The sequence below is a fragment of the Carcharhinus amblyrhynchos genome, chromosome 2 (assembly GCF_965287045.1).
Source record: "Carcharhinus amblyrhynchos chromosome 2, sCarAmb.v2.hapA, whole genome shotgun sequence".
NCBI lineage: Eukaryota > Metazoa > Chordata > Chondrichthyes > Carcharhiniformes > Carcharhinidae > Carcharhinus > Carcharhinus amblyrhynchos.
The window spans coordinates 119268418-119289475 of NC_137325.1; the positions used below are offsets into that span (position 1 = coordinate 119268418).

The following is a 21058-nucleotide window of genomic DNA, read 5'->3' on the forward strand; positions in this document are numbered from 1 at the left end:
TCTGTACTGTCCACAATCCCACCCAAGCCCTATCCCTGTAACCCCATATATTTACCTCGCTAATTCCCCTAACCTATTAATCCTGGGACACCAAGGGACAATTTAGCATGGCCAATTAACCCAACCTGCACTTCCCAGGGCCGTGGGAGGAAACTGGACCACCCAGAGGAAACCCACACAGACACAGAGAGAATGCATAAACTCCACACAAACAGCCACCCAAGGACAGAACTGACCCCGGCTCCCTGGAGCTGTGAGGCAGCAGTGCTAACCACTGTGTCAAACTCAAAAAAATTTTTAAACTGATCAGAACACACTCAAAAGTCTCATTTTGGTCAATAGCGATAGCAAGTAGATGAATGATGAGTCTATACCCAGTAGCTGTATCCGAAGTCACCATTGCCAATGTCAAAGCAACCTTTCAAAAGTCAACCCCGGTGGGGTACCCAGATGAGCACTCAGACTCTGCATGGAGGGAGTATTTGCAGACATCTTCAACCTCTCTTTACACCAATCTAAGGTCCCTACCTGCTTCAAGACGACAACCTTCATCCTGGTATCAAAGAAAGGCCAGGCAGTGTGCCTTAATGACTATTGTTGGGTGGCTCTGACATCCATTATTATGAAGTACTTGGAAAGGCTAGCCATGGCACGAATTAATTTCTGTCTCCCAGACCACCTGGATCCACTATAGTTTGCCTACTGCCGCAACAGGTCCACAGCAGATGCCATTTTCCTGGCCCTACACTCAACCCCGGAATACTTAAATAACAAAGATACTTATGTCAGACTTCTTTTCATAGGCTACAGTCCAGCCTTTAACATCATTATTCCCATGAGACTCATCTCCAAACTTCATGGCCTGGGGCTTGGCACCTAACATAAGAACATAAGAACATAAGAAATAGGAGCAGGAGTAGGCCATCTAGCCCCTCGAGCCTGCCCCGCCATTCAATAAGATCATGGCTGATCTGTCGTGGCTCAGTTCCACATTCCCGCCCTCTCCCCATAACCCTTAATCCCATCTCTTATCAAAAACCCATCAACCCGCATCTTAAATATATTTAGCGAGGCAGCCTCCACCACTTCAACGGGCAGAGAATTCCAGAGATTCACCACCCTTTGAGTGAAGAAGTTCTTCCTCAACTCTGTTCTAAACCGCCCCCCCTTTATCTTGAGGCTGTGCCCTCTAGTCCTACTGTCCTTTCTGAGCGGGAAGAGCCTCTCCACCTCTATCCTATCCATCCCATTCATCATCTTATACGTCTCAATGAGATCTCCCCTCATTCTTCTAAACTCTAACGAGTACAAGCCTAGTTTATTTAGCCTCTCCTCATAGTTCAACCCCCTCAACTCCGGTATCAGCCTAGTAAACCTCCTCTGCACTCCCTCCAAGGCCAAAATATCCTTGCATAAGTGCGGCGACCAAAACTGCACACAGTACTCCAGCTGCAGCCTCACCAGTGCCCTGTACAGTTGCAGCAAGACCTCCCTACTTTTATATTCAATCCCCCTCGCTATGAAGGCCAGCATCCCATTGGCCTTCCTGACCACCTGCTGCACCTGCAAGCTGGGTTTTTGCGACTCATGCACAAGGACCCCGAGGTCCCTCTGCACCGTCGCCTGCTGCAGTTTTTCGCCCCGCAAGTAATAGTCCTTCCTACCAAAGTGGACAACTTCACATTTGCCAACATTAAATTCCATTTGCCAGTTCCTGGCCCATTCGCCCAGCCTATCTAGATCCTTCTGCAGACTCTCCACACCCTCCGCACAATTTGCCGTTCCACCAATCTTGGTGTCATCAGCAAATTTCGACACCATACACTCGGTTCCCTCCTCCAGATCATCTATATAAATGGTAAAAAGCTGAGGCCCCAGCACCGACCCCTGGGGCACTCCACTAGTCACCAACCGCCAATCCGAATAGCACCCATTGACCCCCACTCTCTGCTTCCTATTTGACAGCCAATCCTCTATCCACGCTAACACCCTACCCCCACCTCCATGCCCCCTGACCTTCCGTAATAACCTCTTGTGAGGCACCTTATCAAACGCCTTCTGAAAATCAAGAAAGACCACATCCACCGGCTCTCCTCTATCCACCACCCTAGACACATCCTCATAGAACTCCAATAGATTCGTCAGACACCTCCCTCTTCCTAACCCACAGACCGCAGTCAGCAAGAATAGGCAACAACATCTCCTCCACGATCATTCTCAACAGTGATGATCTGAAAGGCTGTGCCCTCAACCCATTACTGCTCCTCATGCATCTCTGACTGTATGGCCAAATTCCCTCCAATCTGATTTTCAAGTTTGCTGATGACACCACCAGAATGGGTCGGATCTCAAACAATGACAAAATTCAGTACAAGAAAGAGATAGAGAATCTGGTGAACTGGTGCAATGACAATAATCTCTCCCTCAATGTCAACAAAATGAAGGAGATAGTCATCAACTTCAGGAAGTGTAGTGGAGAACATGCCCCTGTCTACATCAGTGGGGGTGAAGTAGAAAGGGTCAAGAGCTTCAAGTTTTTAGGTGTCCAGATCACCAACAACCTGTCCTAGTCCCTCCATGCGGACCCCATAGTTAAGAAAGCCCACCAACACCTCTGCTTTCTCAGAAAACTAAGGAAATTTGGCATGTCAGCTGCAACTCTCACCCACTTCTACAGAAGCATCATAGAAAGCATTCTTCCTGGTTGTATCACAGCTTGGTATGGCTCCTGCCCTGCCCAAGACTGCAATAAACTACAAAGGGTCATGAACAAAGCCCATCCCATCACTCAAACCAGTCTTCCATTCACTAACTCTGTCTACACTTCCTGTTGTCTCGGAAAAGCAGCCAGCCTAATCAAGGACCCCACGCACCCTGGACACACTCTCTTCTACCTTCTTCCGCCAGGAAAAAGATACAAAAGTCTGAGGACATGTACCAACCAACTCAAAAACAGCTTCTTCCCTGCTACCATCAGAATTTTGAATGGACCCACCTCGTACTAACTTGATCTTTCTCTACACCATAGCTATGACTGCAATACTACATTCTGCACTCTCTCCTTTTCTTCCTTATGAACAGTATGCTTGTCTGTACAGCATGCAAGAAATAATACTTTTCACTGTGTACTAATACATGTGGCAATAATAAATTAAATCAAATCAAGGTAGCGCAGGTGCCAAAACTATTGAGGTTTTGAGAAGTTAGTTAGCAACTTATGGGCTGCCAGTAGTGGTGGTGTCAGATAACAATCCACAGTTTAGCTCAGAGGTGTTTGAAATATGTCCGAGCATTGAACGGCTCTGCAGAAAGTACTGCAGATTGTGATGAGGTCTTTGCAGAATTATTTGCTGGAGGCAAGCTAGAGTTTAACTTCCACACTTCTCTTTGACACATTCTAGATAATTCTATGTTTTCTTACGGAATAAATTCAACACGTTTCTCACCTTGCAAGTTAGTGTTTAAACATGCTCCTAAAACAAGTTTTGTTTGCAAAAGCTGGATGTCAATAGCAGAATAAGAGAACAGCAAGACAAAGTGGGCGAGTCATGAAACACCTATGTCATGATCACGTGAGGAAGGGTAGAGTGGCTCCCCTCATTTGTCCCACTCATTTGACTGCATTAGAGTTCTTTGTGAAGAGGATATACTTGCCAATTCAATAAATGTTTAACTCTTTATGTGCTGTGATCCTAAAAGAACCAATTGGACAGGTTTTCTTGAGTTTAACGAAGAATGAAGTTAACTTTATTGTATTTAATCTGGTCTAAGTTAAAAATTTAACAAATCACTCCAACTTTCACATCACATACACAAACACACTAGAAATTCACACTCAAATAAATTTGTGGGGAAAGTTAGATTAATTGAATTAGAATCCAGATAAACGGAAGGGGTCTATGGCCGATAGTTGGTGACTTTGCTGGGTTCAGGATGAATCCAGTGGTCTTGCTATTTTCCTCATGGATGTAATTGAAAGATGTAGCCATTAATTTGGTTGTTCTTCTGGAGAGAGTCTCTGTCTGCAGCAGGGGCATCCCAGGATGATCATGGTCAGCAAACAGGATTCAAAAGCTTGCATGGTAGGTTAGAGAGTGAGGGAGGAAGAAGGGACTCCATTCAGATCTTCTATTCTCAGCATTTTGGCTGCTTGTCTTCTTGCTGCAGAGAAAGTTCATGTTTTAACAAAGCATGGGCCTGTCACAAGGCTGTCATAGAAATTCAAACGTGGTCATCACTAGTGTATTTAAAGTGTCGATGTACAAAGGGACCTGGGTGTCCTTGTCCATAAGTCACTGAAGATTAATATGCAGTACAATGAGTTATTAGGAAGGCTAATGGAATGTTAGTCTTTATTATAAGAGGACTTAAGTACAGGAGTGAGGTCTTGCTTCAATTGTACAGGAGCTTGATTAAACCACATCTGGAGTACTGTCTGCAGTTCTGCTCCACATACATCAGAGACAATATTATTGCCATAGACCTTGTCCCGGGGATTGGTGACACTGTTTTATGAAGAGAAACTGGGTCTGTATTCTCCACAGTTTCAAAGAATGATGTCATTGAAACCTACAAAATACTTAACAGATAGGGGAGATTTGGTGAGATAGTTTGGCTGGAGAGTCTAGAACCAGGAAACACAATTTCAAAATAAGGGGGATGCCACTTAGAAGGAAGATGAGGAGAAATTTAATTACACAGCAGGTGATGAATCTTTGGAATTTTTACCCCAAAGGGCTGTGAAAGCTCAGTCATTGGATATGTTTAAGGTAGAGATTTCTGATTAACTACAACATAAAGGGTTATGGCAATAGTGTGTGTAAAAGGCATTGAAGTGTCCAATCAGCCATAATCGTATTGAATGGTAGAGCAGGTCCGATGGGCTGAATGGCCTATCATCCTAAATCAAAGTTGTAGTCCCAACCATTAAGTGGATTTGGTAATCAAAGTTAAAGCTCATGTTTGACACAGTCAGAGAAGTTGAGAGAGCAGAATCAAGCTAATGGAAAAGGAAGGAGATACCCTGACGAAAAAGAAAGAAACCAGACAGCTTAGTTGAAATCTTTCCATCACTTTTTGTCAAATGAGGATATTTTCCTTAAACATATACTGGTCTTAAATTACTCTGGTATCAGTCGTGTCTGTTTTTGGTTGCAATTAGAGTAAAAAAATGTACAACCTCTTAAATATCAGGTATTGATGGTAATCATTTTGTTATATTGGGAAATTATGTAGATGTACCATTTTATCTTGCAAATTATTAGTTGTTGTTTTAAGTGGGGAGGGAGTGTCGTAAATTGCAAGAGCTGAAATTTTTGTTATACTGTCCTCTCAGTTGGGGAGATGTAACTATAGTTCAATGACTACCTGTAACTGAGCATGCACTGGTCTTTCTCAGTGCAATGCACAACACACAGTATTATTATTGCGCAAATTAGCCAGCGAGTTGTAGTGCAGAAAAGGTGCAAACCATCACAAACTGTTTTGCGAAACTGACATTTCAAACTTTTCAATACATTCTAATGTTAATTGACCATTGAACTTGCCACAGAAAGTTTAGTTGAGTAATTAACAGAACAATTTAAAAATATATATATTTCACTGGTTAGGCCAACATTACTGGTTAAAATTGATTTTAGTGGTTGGGTGTTTATCCCTAATTGCCCTTCGTTTCTGAGGCTATTTGAGAGTCAATCGCATTGCGATCTGGAATTACATGTAGGTCAGACCAGCAAGGACTGCAGATTTTCTTCCCTAAAGGACATTAGTGAATCAAATGGATTTTTCTCCAACAATTGACAATGGTTTCATGGTCATTAGACTTTTAGTTTCAGATTTTTTATTGAATTCAAATATTACCATCTGCTGTCCCCAGATCTTGCTCGGGTCTCTGGTTTACTAGTCCAGTGACTATGCCACTGCTTCCCATTACCATTAGTTACTTGTTAATTGTTAACAACTGCTACTCAACCTATCTTGCCCTGAATGTGAACAATTTAAAATGTGAAGTTGCTTTCCTTTAGGTAGTGAATTATTTTAGTTTTCAAAAATGTCATTTTAAAAAATATTTTTCCTTTCTTCTCCCTCTCTTAATCCAATCTTTCTTTACTTCTCTCTTTCTCTTCCTGTACTAGATTTCACTTACCCCTTGTCAATTCTTCCTGCTTATTTCTCAATCCTTCAAGTCATTGTTAAAGGAAGTTCATACTCTATCCATTGTTCACCAAGATATTCAGTTGCCTTTGAGTGTGAGTTATAATGAAAGGCTGGAAAGACTGGGACTTTTTTCTCTGGAGCATAGAAGGTTGAGGGGCATAGATCAGCTAAATAGTCAATATCTTTTCCCAAAGGTAGGGGAATCTAAAACTAGAGGGCATAGGTTTAAGGTGAGATGAGAGAGATACAAAAGTGTCCAGAGGGGCAATTTTTTCACATAGAGGGTGGTGAGTGTCTGGAACAAGCTGCCAGAAGTGGTAGTAGAAGCAGCTACAATTTTGTCTTCTAAAAAGCATTTAGATAGTTATAGATGGATATAGAGGGATATGGTCCAAATGTGGGCAATTGGGATTAGCATAAGGGTTTAAAAGAAAGGGCGGCATGGACAAGTTTCCATGCCTGTAAACTTCAATGATTCTGTGACTCCCAGCAACTTGGTGGGCAAAGAAAGTAGAACTGAGTCATGAAAATACAAGTGTAATAGGGCAGGCTACCATATTCAAGCAAAATAGAGCCAATTCTGGAGATGGTCTTCATTTTAACTATATCACCCTAGCTATACACATATATTCTAACTTTATTTGCTTTCACTATAGCCTCTTGCTAGTGGTTATGAACCCTCAAAGACTATCGCTGAAAACATGTCCTCATTTGCAGCTGGAATTCTCTGGTAAAAGTGAATGGGGTTTTGGCTGGAATGCCAATTGCTCCGTTCTCACTTGCAGCCAGGCAGGCACGGACGAGATTGGAGAATCCCACCCATTAATATCTAGTTCTCTTTCCCACCAAATAGTTTTCCATTCAGAATCCAGTGCAGTGTACGTGTTGAGTATTACCTCTACCCATAGGCATCAAATAGCAGCATCCTTATTGGTATTAGGTGTCATCTGCTGGATGCAGTCCAATTTCTCCACTGCATCTCCATCAAATTGTAATCTTTTCTTTCCATCTGGGGTTCTGACACTAGCACAAGTCTTTGTGTCATTCACAAATCTTCCCAACACCTTCATCCAGATCATTCATATTATTCGATACTGATGCCAGCAGGTCTCAACTAATAACCAATATAAATACACAACAACTGCCGTTAACGACAACCCTTTGCCTGTTAGAACACAAACAATTATTTTGCCAACACAAGATCCATTCTCCAATTCCACAAGACTCTTCATTTAGTGACCTATTTCGTAGCACCTTATCAAAAAACTTTTTAAAAATCCAAAATTCAATTTCAACCTACAATGAACCTTCATCAATTTGGTAAGCTGTTCAAAGAGCTCAGACAGTTTGGTAAGACAGAACCTCCTTTTCCAGAAGCTATGCTGAATCTCTATTAGCCACTTGTCTGAATGTAGTCATGCAGGCTATCCCTCATAATCCCTTCCAACAACCTTTCTATGACTGAAGTCAAGTTAATCAGCCCATACCTAGCTAGCAGATCTTGATCAAAGCTACTTGTGCCAGCTAAGTGTGTAAATGTAGCATTGAACAGCTAAGTTATAGAATCCTACAGGACAGGAGGAGGCCATCCAGCCCATCCTTTTGCAAGTTCTTTGAAAGGACAATTTAAACTGTCCCTGATCTTTCATCATTATACTTGGAACAATGGCCACACTTGCAATACTGTGTGCAATTCTGGTCACCCTATTATAGAAAGGATATTATTAAAATAGAAAGAGTGCAGAAAAGATTTACTAGGATGCTACTGAGACTTGATGAATTGAGTTATAATGAGAGGCTGAATAGACTGGGACTTTTCTCCCTGGAGCGTAAGGGGCTGAGGGGTGATCTTATAGAGGTCCATAAAATAATGAGGGGCACAGATCAGCTAGATAGTCAATATCTTTTCCCAAAGGTAGGGGAGTCTAAAACTAAAGGGCATAGGCTTAAGGTGAGAGGGGAGAGATACAAAAGTGTCCAAAGGGGCAATTTTTTCACAAAGGCTAGTGAGTGTCTGGAACGAGCTGCCAGAGGTATAGTAGAGGTGGGTACAATTTTATCTTTTAAGAAGCATTTAGACAGTTATATGTGTAAGATGGGTATAGAGGGATATGGGCCAAACGTGGGCAATTGGGATTAGCTTAGGGGTTTTAAGAAAAAGGCGGCATGGACAAGTTGGGCCGAAGGGCCTGTTTCCATGCTGTAAATGTCTATGGACTCTATGACTCTACTACAAATGTCTCCTTTTTAAATATACATGCCAAATCCCTTTTGAAATTTATCCTTGAACCTGCTTCCACTATCCTTTCAGGCAGTGCTTTCCAAATAAATAAATAACTCGTGCATCCCTGAAATTAATTGCCCTGCCATTGGTGGCCATGCCTACAGCTGTCTAGGCCATTGGCTCTGGAATTCCCTTCCTAAGCCTCTTCACCTCTCTCTCTCCCCTTAAGTCGCTCCTTAAAACCAACCTGTCAGGGTGGCATGGCAGCACAATGGTTAGCACTGCTGCCTCAAAGCATCAGGGACCCGAGTTCAATTCCAGCCTCGGATCCCTCTCTGTGAGGAGTTTGCACGTTCTCCCCGTGTCTGCATGGACTTCCTTCAGGTGCGCCGGTTTCTTCCCACAGTCGAAAGATGTGCGGGTTAGGTTGATTGGCCATGATAAATTAACTCTAGTGTCAGGTAGCAAGGTAAATATGTGGGGTTACAGGAATAGAGCCTGGGTGAGATTGTGGTTGATGCAGACACAATGAGCCGAATTGTCTCCTCCTGCATTGTAGGGATTCTATTATTTCTTTGACCAAGCTTTAGTCATCTGTCCCAATATCTTCTCATCTGGCTGGTATCAAATTTTGTTTGATAACACTTCTGTGAAGTGCTTCTAGAATTTGCCTCAAGAATTTTTGCTATGCTAAATGCATTACACAAACGCTAGCTGATGCTGGTCTCACTTTTTCATACAACCTTCAAACAGCTGGAGTTAAAATAGAAGCTGATTTCCCTTGCTAAATTCTGAAATAAAGTCTGTGGGACAGGTAGATGATTGATCTGGAATTGAGTAATAATCTGGGGACTTTATTGTTGTTGCTAATTAATTTGCACTTTGTCAAAGCGCTAATGGATTCTCAAAAACCCGAAGATTTTGGAGCACCTGATCATTAACATTATAATTAATAGTTTGCAACATTATCTCTTTAATCATCGATGATTGACAGCTTGTCCTCAGTTGTGTTTAGGCTTAAAACAAATGTTTATGAGAGCTCTCTCTAGTAATTAGTTCTGAATTGAGATTCAAACTCAGCGAATGATCTAAGGCTGAACAACATCACATTGTGAAAGTCTATTAAAGGTTGTTTATCCAATGGTGGAAGAAAGATTATTTTAACCACTTAGGGAGGCTGATTCTAGTTTTTAACACATTGAGTACTTTGTGTCGTATTGATTCTCTTGCATTAGCTAAGTAATAAATAAATATGACCAAGCAGTTTTTAGACATGTAGGCATTGTCTGACATACGGTATGGTATTTTCTAACTTGGAAACATTATGAGAATGTCAAGAGCATTCTACATGATCTTCAGGAAGCAATTTATTGAACCTGTACAAGGCTGGGTAAAAGAACCCATGTTTTTGTTATATGATGACCTAGTCTGCTTGTGAAATCTACTTTTTTGTTGTAAACCAAAATAAGCCCAGACAGTAATAGTCACCATATAGGAATTCATGTGGGACACCATGGCGGCCAAGCCAAGTTCTGTTAGTCTACAATATTACATTCTAGGATACAAAAGTACTATACCAAATGTTCTGCCCAAACCATTATCTCTATACTTTACTTTCCCACTGAAAATCTTAGAAGTACAGCTGCACATACATGAGAGGCAGTCAAGAAACAGTAGAGTTCCATTGCTTCACCATTGTATAGTTTCCAATCTAAAGTTCCTATAAAATGTATTTTTAAGACCCATTAGGTAGTCAGCCCAAATCAGCTTTACAAAATCACTGAAATTTGATTTTTACAACACTTTAGCAATTCAGAAAGTGTTTAGAACTCATACTGCAATGTAAAAGACTGGTTATTGCAAAACTATTGAATACAGCAATTGAAAACGTACATATTCTATTAATTTGTACAAAATAATACCTTAAATGTAGCCAAGATAAGACATTGTCAAGCAATATTATCAATCCACATCTTGAAGTATCGAGCTCAGTGTTTCTACGGCTTTAAAAAATAGAATACCCTTTTTCACTGTCACTGGATCAATGTCCTGGAACTTCCTCCCAACAGCACTATAGGTGTACTACACAACATAGGACTGCAATGTTTCAAGAAGGCGACTCACCACCACCTGCTCAAGGGCAATTCAGATTGAGTAAGATATGCTAGCCCTTGACAGCAATATTTAAAGTTTATTTATTCATGCGACAAGTAGACTTACATTCACACTGCAATGAAGTTACTGTGAAAATCCTCTAGTCGCCACACTCCAGTGCCTGTTTGGGTACAGGGAGGGAGAATTTAGCACCTAACCAGCACGTCTTTCAGACTGTGGGAGGAAACTGGAGCACCCGGAGGAAACCCACACAGACACGTGAAGAACATGCAGGCTCCACATGGTCAGTGAGCGAAGATGGGAATCAAAGCGTGGTTCCTGGCACTGTGAGGCAGCAGTGCTAACCACTGGGCCGCTTACATGTCAAGAACAAACTAAAAGTCTGAGAATAGGGGTATTATGAAATGGGGAGAATAAAATGGAGATAATGTGCAAGCCCAACTGTTGAATAAATGTCACTGGTATTGAAATAAAATCAATTGACTTCATCTCACTACAAGTCATTTCCATCACTGTTCTGGCAATCTAGAAGCATGAAGTCAATATTAGAAATATTTAGTAAGTATACAGTGCAAATGGTGTGGCATTCCATGGAGATTCTCTGTATTAATCTTTGAGTGTATGGAGTGATTCATGTCATTTATTATTGCTCAAAGCATCATTAACATCATTTAGATTTAAAACTGAAACATTCTGAAATTCTCTGCCCGTTGAAGTGGTGGAGGCTGCCTCGCTAAATATTTTTAAGAAGCGGGTTGATGGGTTTTTGATAAGAGAAGGGATTAAGGGTTATGGGGAGAGGGCGGGAAAGTGGAACTGAGCCACGACAGATCAGCCATGATCTTATTGAATGGCGGGGCAGGCTCGAAGGGCCAGATGGCCTACTTCTGCTCCTATTTCTTATGTTCTTATGTTCTTATGTTCTTAAGATCAAATAGAAATACACAAAATGACCTTTATATTTGAATAAAACACAACAGCACAAATTATAGTATCTTAGGAAGCAATAATAGAGTAATATTCTAATTAAATACAGCTGGATACATTTGCATGAAAACAGCATGATGATATAACGTTTATTTTCACTTTGGGAAAATAACAAGTTTTATGAACAACCATCTAGATTTTTGTGGTTTTAAAATCAAGTTTTTTAAGTCTATTCAAAATGAATCAAGTTTTTTTTAAAAAAAAGTTTCTCTCCAAAATCTGTGGATGAAAAAGTGTGCAAATCCTTTGCTCACGTTTCAGATGGCAACCTTTTCAATGATCCACAGACAATTTTTTACCGCATTCCTTGAGGGAATGTCTTATTCCTTGAGTGAATGAGTCAGACTATGTTCGGAGATTGGCAATTCATTGTAACATGTTTTAACTCGCTGTACATACTCACTGCTGATATTGTCCATTCTCCAACTCCCTTCATCCACCAGCTCGATACGCCTACCTCCCAGAATTATAATTGCCATTAAGGAGCACATCACCAGATTGCTGACCTACAGCTGTCATTAGTACTCCATCTCCATATAAACCACTGTTTATTAAAAAAGCAAGTTGATATTTTAACATCATACATTTATCCTAATATGTCCTCCTCCTCACCATTGTGATCCTTCAGCTGGAAAAGGAGGATGGCGAAACAGACAGCTCCCCCACAAAACCACCCAAGGCTGATGTCCACATAAAGAGGAATACAGGGGGAGTTTGAATATTGCTACAGAGGTCCTGCATGTTTATTCCTTGGTAAGCGCTCCAGTGGAATTACTCGCTGTCACCTTTTCTAACATGAACAGTTAACAGGCAGCAAAGTATGCAGTGAGTGAATCACTTTGAGCTCGAAGGTCAGTTACAGATGCCGACTCAGGCAAAAACTCAAATTAAATCCAATCTAGCCACTTATTTTTGAATATGCCTTCTCCCACAAAGATACACCAATCATCAACCATAACAGAGGACATTGGGCATCTAACCCCCGCTTCCCCCTTCCCCAAGAACAGGAACAATGTTTCTTACAACCTCCAGAACCTTGTTTCTTATATAAGCAAATGAATTCCTCAGCTATCTACATCCACAGCTTCTCTAAGATGGCTTCCTGCTGCAGACTCTGCTCATTTCCTGCACACTCTCCAATCAACTTTCCAGACATCCTAACCATTGCATCGGGGCTAAACTCCAGACTTCCTGTTAGCACCTTCTTGACTCTCAGTATTTCCCTGGTGGATGCTCTCTGCTCCCAAATGATAATCCAGGCTTTTTTTTTGAGGATACACTCCCTTGGACATATAGGATTTACAGCACTACGACACAGAACACCATCATAGACAATTCCAAACAGTTATTTCATTTCTGAGAGATCTTTGTCATAGCCATCATAGTCTTTGGCCCATTTCACAAAATAGCATCAGAAAAAACAAAAATCATGTTAGAAGAGTGATTGTTTGATGATTGTCCTGGTACAGAAGGCTGAATCAAAATGTTTGGCTTCCTCTAGATTTCTGTAACATTAAACATCAAATTTTACCATGATTCCAAATCTGAGATTATTTCAGTTCAAAGATTATTTATTAATTGCAAGTAGGCTTAGATTAACACTACAATGAAGTTACTGTGAAAATCCGTTAGTCCCCACACTCCAGCGCCTGTTCGGGTACACAGAGAGAATTTAGCATGGCTAATGCACATAACCAGCATGTCTTTTGGATTGTGGGAGGAAACCAGAGCACCCAGAGGAAACCCATGCAGGCACGGGGTGAACAGTCATCCAATAAATTAAACCCAGGTCCCTGGTACTGTGAGGCAGCAGTGCTAAGCACTGTGGCACCATGCCATCCTTAATCCCTTATTTCGCAGACTTGATGAGGAGGTATTCTTAAACACAGTACACCACAAAAAAAACAGCCATCACTAATCTGGCCACTTCTGCACTCTTGGAAGCACATTCTGTGCCGTGGCATCCTTTTGTTGCTCAGTCCATGAAGAAATCTACTGTTTCAAAATTATCTTCCAATGGAAATAAAATGGTGCATGCAAATCGCTTGGGCAGTCAGAGTGTTTCTTAAATTTCTGCAACTTATCTTCATGCACCAGTTAAGGTAAAAAGAGGAAAGTTACAGAAGAGTGCAAGGCAGCAAAGAGATAAGAAAAAAAGCGAATAAACAACTTGCATTAAGATAGTGCCTTTCATTGCCAGGTGCTTTAGAAACAATGAATTTATTCTGAAATTTTTTTAACAGTATTATGTGGCCAAAGCAGCAGCCAATTTGTTCATAACAAGGTCCCACAGCGAGTGTTGGGATAAATAATTTGGTGATGGTGCAAGAAAGGAAGAGAAGCATTTGTTGGAAAGACTCTTGGACAGAAAAGACTGGATTAAAGGCAGGGCAATGTCACCTAGCTGCACGATGTAGGTGAAGTTCTGGAGGAGGGTAGTATGGTAGACTAAGTCATCTGGCTGGCTGCAGAGTAGACAAGAGAAAAAAGGCACCACAGTCACTGTACATGCTGTTTGTGGCTTAGATTAAGGCCTGTTCAGTGGTGTGGCAAGACTGGAAACCTGTCTGGGGTGATTCAAACAAAAAATTGAACTTGGATGCAAATTTGGGAAGAAACAACATATTGGGGGCACCAGTTGTACATCAGTCATGTTCTTCTCCATACCCTTTGTGAGGATAGCAGAATCATCACTATCAACTGCTGGCCAAGAAACAGGGGCAGTGGTTTTTATCTGAAATCGTTGAATTCAATGTTGGGTCTGGAAGGTTGTAAAATGCCTTATCTAAAAGTGAGGTGCTGTTCCTCAAGATTACATTGAGTTTCATTAGAACAATGAAGCAAACCAAGGATGGAAAGATCAGAATGCAAAGGGGTAGAAAATTAAAATGACAAGATACTTGCAGACACAACTGTAGACTTAATAGAGTTGTTCCATAAAGTGATCACCTAATCTAAGGAGGAACAGGGATGAGAGCGTATGTGTGAGAGATGGAGCAGAAATCGTTAGGGGACCTTTAAACAGAATGGAAGGGGAATCCTCGGTAGAGGAAAAAGGACGTATTGGAAGCCCTGATATAGAAGATGACATCATGGATGCCATGGAAGTGGAGAAACTTGGGAGAATGGAATGGAGTCCATTTCACGAAACAGACTGGAAGAGGAATATAGTAGCTGTGGGATTCAGTGTGCTTTTATTAGATACAGGTTAACAGTCTATCCCCAGAAATGAAGACAGAAATAGGTCAAAGAAGGAAAGTTGGGGCTGGATCATGTGAAAACAAGATCGAGACAATAAGCAAAGTTAAAGAAGTTTTCCAGTCTGGGATGAGAGCAGAAAATGACACTGATAATCATCGGTGTACTGGACAGTATGTAAGAGACAGGATTTGAGTAGGTTTGGAACACAGTGTTCCACATAACCCTGAAAATGGCAGGTATAGCCAGAACTCCCACAGATTTCCATAAAAACACTTGTTTGGAGCAAGTGAATGGAGCCAAAACATAACTTGTTCAATATAAGAACAAGTTTAAACAGGCAGAGTGTCAATGTATTAGCAATTACATGCTTTAACAATTACATTGTCAAGCCAATTGCATTATTAAAGACAGGTGATGGTCATTGGCTCAACAATACGTGGACATATCTGCTTAAGGCAGTTTAATTGGTTTAATGTATAATGATATAAATTGACACACTATCCCTTAGTATATTCTTGATTTTGCTTAACTGGTTGTTCGTTTTACTCAAGAGTCTAAATGGACACAGTTGGAAGAGTTGGGGGCTGTCACTATACTGAGCTGTTCTGAGAATAAACCTGCTTAAGGTAAAGGATAAGCCTCAGACATACTCCTTTCACCACATACTATTATTGGAACTAAGAGGAGTAAAATTGGGACTGGATGGGCCTCAGTTCAAGAAAGAAGCAGAGAGTTCTCAAGCTGTACTGTGAGGGCTGGAGGTACAGATTAGACCAAGGGGCTAATCAGAAATCAGGAGAGAAACGCTCCCCACTTACACCCAACACAAAGGAAGATGGCTGTTTGAGGTCAGCCATATTAGTTCCAGGATGTCAGTGCAGGAGTTCCTCAGGTACTGTCCAAGGACCAACCGTCTTCAGCTGCTTCATCAATGACCTTCCTTCCATCATAAGGTCAGGAGCAGGGATGTGCGCTGGTGATTGCACAATGTTCAGCAACATTATAACTCCACAGATGCTGAAGCAGCCTGTGCTCATATGAAGCAAGCCTTGACAATATTCAGGCTGAGGCTAATAAGTGGCAAGTAACATTTACGCCACACAGGTGCCAGGTAAAGACCATCGCCAGCAAGTGAGAATCCCAACCATCTGCAGGCCATTGCTAGCTAGTGAGAATCCCAACCATCTGCCCTTAACAATAAATGTCACCACCATCGCTGAATCCCCCAACTATCAATGTCATGGGAATTACCATTGACTAGAAACTGAACTGGACCAATGCATATAAAACCTGTGGCTCCAAAAACACATCAGAGGCTGGGAATTCTGTGGTGAATATCTTATCTCCTGACATCCAAAACCTGTCCACAATCTACATCGTACAAGCTAGGAGTGTGTTGCACAAGTCAGGAGTGTGATGGAATACTCTTCATCAATCATGATTTCACTGAATAGCAGAGCAGGCTCTATGTGCCACATGGCCCAGTTCTGTTCCTACCTCAAATGGTCTTATGTCTGGATTAATGCAGCTCCAACACTCAACAAATCTGACACCCTTCAGGACAAAGCAGTCCATCCACTGCCTTCAACACTCACACCCTCCACCGTTGATGCACAGTGTGTACCATCTACAAGATCCACTGCAGCAACTCACTGAGGCTCCTTTGACAGCACTTTCCAAATCTCTGTGATCTCTCCGAACTAGAAGTCAAGGACAGCTGATGCAAGGGACCTTTCAAGCTATAAACAGGAATGACTTGGAACTAATCATTGTTCCTTTATTGTTGTTGGGTCAAAATCCTGGAACTCCCTCCCGAACAGCACTGTTGGTGTACCTACACCATATGGACTGCAGTAGTTCAAAGTGGCAACTCACCACCATCTTCTCAAGGACAACTAGGGATAGGCCTAGCCAATGACAGCTACATCCTGTAAAAAGAATTTTTAAAAAATATACATCCATGGTGAAAAGGAAACTTTCCCGTCTCCCAAACTAGAAAATGTTGATATTGTGTACAGTGAAGATGGCTGAGGTTATAGGTGTGAACAGACTGACAAGGAAGGAAATTTAGTTTCATGGGGGCAAGAACAGGCTCAAAAGAGAAGGGAAGAAACTGTTTCCACTGGTCAGAGGGTTGATAACCAGAAGGGACAGACACAAGATAATGGGGAAAAGATCTGGAGGAGCCAGGAGAATGTTCATTGCAGCAAGTTGCTACAATCTGGAATTCATCAGCAGAAGGGATGATGGAACCATAGTCAACAGTAATTTGATATGGAGAAAAAGTATGAGTGGAATTAATTGGATAGCTCAAAACACTGAGGGCTGAATGGCCTCTGCCTGTGATGATTCTAATGATGTCAAAGGTGGAATTAATGGGGCGATTGAACAAAATAGCAGCTGCATTAGTATTATGCTGAGTGGATGGTCAAAGGCGAGGCAGTTAGTAATTTTACAGTGCAGTTCTAAGTGACTTAGAAGAAATCTTTGCCAGGGACAAATACAGCAGGAAATATAGTTTGCAAGGAGAATGTAGGCAGTGAGAGATTCAGGGGAATGATTAGAGATGAGTCTCACACACAGGCTGTCCACATCATGTATGTGGCTTTTGGGTTGAGAAAATTGATTAAGAAGCTTGAGAGCTGAATGTCACAGCACAGATGATGTTGCAGAGGGCACAGGAGGTGCAGGAAGACAAGCACTGATCCGAGAGGAACTCCGGAGCTGATGATTTGGGGGAGGCAAGGGAAAGCATTTATAGAGCTGGTGATATCATCTGACAGTAGCACTGGGACCACATAAGGGAGGCCAATGTAGCTAAACAAAGCATGAAGATTGTTGAAGATGGCATAGACAATCCTGTCAAACACAGTGCAGAGATTGAGGAGAACAAGAAGGGATAACTCACCACGGTCACACTCACAAAAGGATCTCATTCCTATCTTTTGCCATGGCTGCTTTGGTGCTGCAAGGTGAGCAGGTGCTGGACTTGATGGATTGGAGTGGGGACATTAGTTGCAGTTATAGGAACAGCTAGGAACTCAAAGTTACGTCAAATTGGGCACTTGTTTAAACAGTAAGTCATTTTAGTGGTGTTAGGGTACCTTGTTTGCTTGCTCTTTTAAAATCTTATTCCCTTAATGAGCTGACTACTCTGAGAACAAGCCATTTTTAAGTTACAAGCACTGCAATAAACATGCACGCTCAACATTCAGATAGTTTCCTGGGCATTCAGGGGAAATACGGTGTCTGTAGCATTGCATTATTATGTTCCATAAATCAGCACATTTCCCAATTCTGTAATTTCATCAAAAAAACATTTATTTTTCCAACTATACAAGAAATTTACCTTAGAAAGCCTTAGGCACAGTAAGTTTAAAACAAATCCAATGAATTATATCACCAATGTACTTAGTCGACTCACAGCAAACAACATACAACAACATTCATTAGAAAAATAATCTGAGTTACATAAGTTTAATCAAAAGACAACATAATTGCATTTTTCCTAATAGATGTTTAAAAGATTGGGTAAAGGATGCACCAGCTTTCAATGCATAAAACAAAATCTCTCCAGCATTCACCTGGATATCAATTGAGTTTTGCTATAATAATGTTATGTTTACAACGTAAAGGATTAATCAGTAGGACGGAGACAGGGGTTTATCTGTAGATTGTAATCCAGCAATGAAAAATGTATGTAAGGAGCTGTGCATCTTCCTTTGGCATTATTGGTATAATCATTTTGTGATTATAACTATCAATAACCTGTCAAATAAAAATGTATAAAAACCGCTACCTCCACTTGGGCCACCAGTTTGCATGTGGTGGGTCTTCAGCTGACTGCCGCTATGTGTTCCAGCCCACCTGCAGCCTGACCTCATTTCCCAGGCTGTGTGTGGCTCAGTCAATTGAGCTGATCTGGAAACTGAGCAAGAGGCAGAAATGGCTACATTAGGGAATGATTGCTCGATGCATTGCCACATTTAAAAAGACTGCCTAAACTAATAAGAAATGTGGGTCCATTAAATTTACAACATCTTCAGTTCGTTGATAGGGATTTTAGCACAACTTATTAACAAGATAGCTGTACTTCAAAATCTAAAAGGAAGCCCGATATTCCTAATTTTCTATTAACATAAACAAATTAGGTTTAATTTCTCCATTACCATCTATTCCATGTTTACAATTTTGCTGTAAGCATTAAAATACAGCCTATATTTTTCTACAAGAATACAGTTTGCAAAGTTGACATTTCAATGGCATTTTTACTGTGTTTTCTGATACACGGCGGCTCTGTAGTTACACCATCTTGGTTTTATTATCTATTTATGTCTGGTTTCATTTATAAATCAACCTGGCTTGAGCCTAAAATGCTTCCTTTGATTATATACAACAGCCTTCAGGCTCATTTGTACTCTGCAATACTGACATGCTGCATTTAACATCTTGCAATTTAAAACTGTTTTCCTTGGGCTCTCTTTACATAACAAAAGACACAGGTCAAACTATGCAGATGGAAATGAGTGTATTCACTTGCTTTTCAGAATTTCTAAGTACACTTCAATGAATAGAACTGAAGAAAATAGAATTTTTTTGAACAAACAATAGCTCCCGAATAAACTGAACAGTTACAAGCAGCATAAGATTGTCCCAAGTCTTGACACCTTTTCCTCCATGATCTTTCCATGGTTTCAAAAACCTACCATCTTATCTTCCTCCAGTCTTTTTGTGTGTGTGTGTGTGTGTGTGTGTGTGTGTGTGTGTGAGAGAGAGAGAGAGGGAGAGAGAGAGAGAGGTCAGCACTCACAAATTGGATTGAAATATTGCTTAAAATGCAGCCACTGTTTCTGTTTGTATGGCATTTCCGTTTCCATTTCATCTCAGCACCCTGTAGAAAGGGGGAATTCTGTCTACGTGAGAGACTGAGGATATACTCGGAAGGATTGCTTCGAGAAGGGATTAGTTGATTCGATGTGAGAACTGCACCAGGAGTACAAGAATGTCAACTAGAGTTGGGCAAGAAGGGATTAACGAACAGGTGCTATAATATCTAAACTTTCCATCAGTGAAAGTCTGAACACAGCCCACACAAGCTGTGTCAAATAATGATGTGTGAGAGAATTTTAACCTCTCAAAGGACTTGTTCAATTGCACAAATTTTATATGCAACCCCATTGTGTCAAATATTTCTATCTTCCAGATTGTTTTGACAATTCATCGGAGGTACCTGATTTTATACATGTATGCATGCACTTTCAGCATCATCTGGTTTAAAGTTTATTAGTGTCACAAGTAGACTTATATTAACACTGTAATGGAGTTACTGTGAAAATCCCCAGTCGCCACACTGGCACCTGCCCAAGTATACTGATGGAGAATTTAGCACAGCCAACGCACAAACTCTTCCCATTGATCTTTGGTCATGATTTTGTCCTGCTTTTGTGACAATACAAGCAGTTGCTTACAACTTCTTTCAATGGATTGCTGCATCGTCTGTTATAATAACCTCTCTACTTAACTTTTGGTGCATTTAATTTCTTCCACCTCTGGTGGCAGTGTGGTGCAAGGTGCCAAAATCTGCCCACCATTTTGTGATTTCAGCTCATCTCATCTTTGTCATTTCTTAAGCCAGGTGAGTTAATTTTAAGCACATGATGCTTGTCTTCCCCCGCCCCCGCCCCCACCTCCCCCCCCCCCCCCCCCCCCCACTGACCTGTTTTATTCTCCCATTCCAGTCCTTGACCTATTCTGCTGCCGACCTAACATATCCCTAAACCACCTCTTACACATTCGAGTGCTGTTCCCAGACCCCACTTCACTTGTTCTGCTGATTAGCCTAATCCAGCTCTCTCATTCATTTTCACCACTTCTTAAAAAAAGATTTTCTGCTCACTTTGTACATTAAAGTTTAAAAAAAAATTTTCACTTAAATTTTATATTCCAAAGCGCTTCCACTTTTAAATTAAAAATAAAGCTTTACATGGTCATTATTGTTAAATTTGGGGGGAGAGGACAGGGGAAGGAGATGATATTTAGGGTGGCAAGTGAACGCAATGGGTGCTGAGGCAGAGATAGCGAAGCATTAAGAACACAGTGGATATAGTGGTTCATTTGCCATAGCAACACCTCTACCAATCAGAGTCCACTTGCCAACCAATTAGCACTCTTCTCATGAAATATAAATTGTTGTTCCTTTTACAATTGGCATTCTTGCAAATATCCTGATGTGTGCGAGACAAAATGCTTCAAATTCTGTCCAGCCAAACAACCATTAATAGATTAATATACAAGTAAATGTCAGTTTGACAATCATTTCCATTCCTTTATCCAGGTTTAATGCGTGACTAATGGGTTTGTAATTGTAGCAGTCTG

At 41.1% G+C, this 21058-nt stretch overlaps 1 protein-coding gene across 1 annotated transcript in view; it reads right to left on the reverse strand.

Annotated features, from left to right (window-relative positions):
* Window positions 1-18017: 18017 nt before the first annotated feature.
* znf438 (zinc finger protein 438) overlaps window positions 18018-21058 on the reverse strand; it is a 215410-nt gene continuing 212369 nt past the window's right edge. The window contains exon 8 of the mRNA XM_080211935.1: window positions 18018-18611. The gene's annotated coding sequence lies outside the window, so the exon portion shown is untranslated. The remainder of the gene's footprint in view (window positions 18612-21058) is intronic.